Raw genomic sequence first — 1759 nt, forward strand, 5'->3', positions numbered from 1 at the left:
GAAGGAAGGAAGGAAGGAAGGAAGGAAGGAAGGAAGGAAGGAAGGAAGGAAGGGAGGGAGGAAGGAAGGAAGGAAGGAAGGAAGGAAAAAAAGAAAGAAAGAGAGAAAGAATAGAGGGGACAGGATGGGAGAGGAGGGGAGTGGAGGGGAGTGGAGGGAAGAGAAGAGGAGAGGAGAGAAGAAGAGAAGGGAAGGAAAGGAAAGGGGAAAAGGAAAGGAAAGGAAAGAAGAAAAGAAAATAGAAGAATCCTCTCTGGTCAACATCTGAGGAAATAAAAGTAAAGACTAATCAAAGGATTAGAATAACAAATCAAGGTAATTATAGTCAATAGTTTTGTTTACAAAGCAAAAGACAAAAAGCAGAAAAAAATAAAAAAGAGCAATATGGTTGACAAACATAATTACAGTAATTACATTAAATGTAAGTGGACCATGCACTTTAAATAAAAGGTAGAGATTATCAACCTGGGGAGGAAAAAAAGAAAGAACAAGACTATACACAAACTATAAGAGATGCATTTAACATATGTTTCAGATAACCACATGGCTATCTTCTCCCTTTTTCATATCATCTTCCCTCTCTGAGTGTTTGTCTTCATATGTCCATCTTCTTATAAGGATTTTTAATTGATCATAAGTAACTTTTGAATTTCATCAAATGTTTTTTATATCATCATATGGTTTTTATATTTTATTTTATTATGCAGAATATTGCTTTAATTGATTTACCCATAACCAACTTTTTAGTCTTGATATGCCACTGGGCCACAGTGTATAATCCTTTTTATATATTTTATATATTTTATATATTGCTAGTTTCAACTTGCTACTAATTTGCTGAGAATATTTCCATCTCTACTTATAAGACATACTGGTTTTCTCATGATTTCTTCATCTTCTTTTAAAATCAAGGTAATACTGACTTGATATACTGGCCTCCATGGAAGAGTTTCTAGAATCAAGGAAATACTCTCCTCACAGAAATTAAGTGTTTTCTCCTCTTCTATGTTGGATCTCCAGTCAGTTGTGATATTTTATGTCTTTCTAGATTTGTCCAATTTGTTACCTAATTGATTAGCATGGTTTTATTTGTAATATTCCTTTTTTTTTTTTTAAAGATTTTATTTATTTGTCAGAGAGAGAGAGAGGGAGAGAGAACGAGCACAGGCAGACAGAATGGCAGGCAGAGGCAGAGGCAGAGGGAGAAGCAGGCTCCCCGCCGAGCAAGGAGCCCGATGTGGGACTCGATCCCAGGACGCTGGGATCATGACCTGAGCCGAAGGCAGCTGCTTAACCAACTGAGCCACCCAGGCGTCCCTGTAATATTCCTTTATAATCCTTTTTATATCTGCAATATCAGTAATAACATCACCTATTTTATTCCTGGTGTTAGTTTTTGAGTCTTCTTTATTTTTTCTTAGTCTAGCTAAAATATCTTTAGCTTATCTTTGTCATTTTGATGATTTTTCCAAAGAACCAACTTTTGGTTTTGGTGAATTTCTCTGACATTTTTCTCTCTTCTTCATTAATTTCCATTCTAATCTTTATTATTTTCTTTTTCTTCTGCTTGTTTCCAGTAAGTTTGATTTCTCTCTCTCTTTTTAAAATAGTTGTAAGGAGAAGTATTTGGCTACTATTTAGATTTTTCTTCTTTTTTAAATATAGGCTTTTACAGCTATAAATCACCCTGTACAAAATGTTCAAAATGTTTTAGCCACATCTCATATGTTTGCTGTGTTTTAATTTTTACTTATTTTAA

The sequence above is a fragment of the Lontra canadensis genome, unplaced genomic scaffold (assembly GCF_010015895.1).
Source record: "Lontra canadensis isolate GAN:19392208 unplaced genomic scaffold, GSC_riverotter_1.0 scaffold69, whole genome shotgun sequence".
NCBI classification, from domain to species: Eukaryota; Metazoa; Chordata; class Mammalia; order Carnivora; family Mustelidae; genus Lontra; species Lontra canadensis.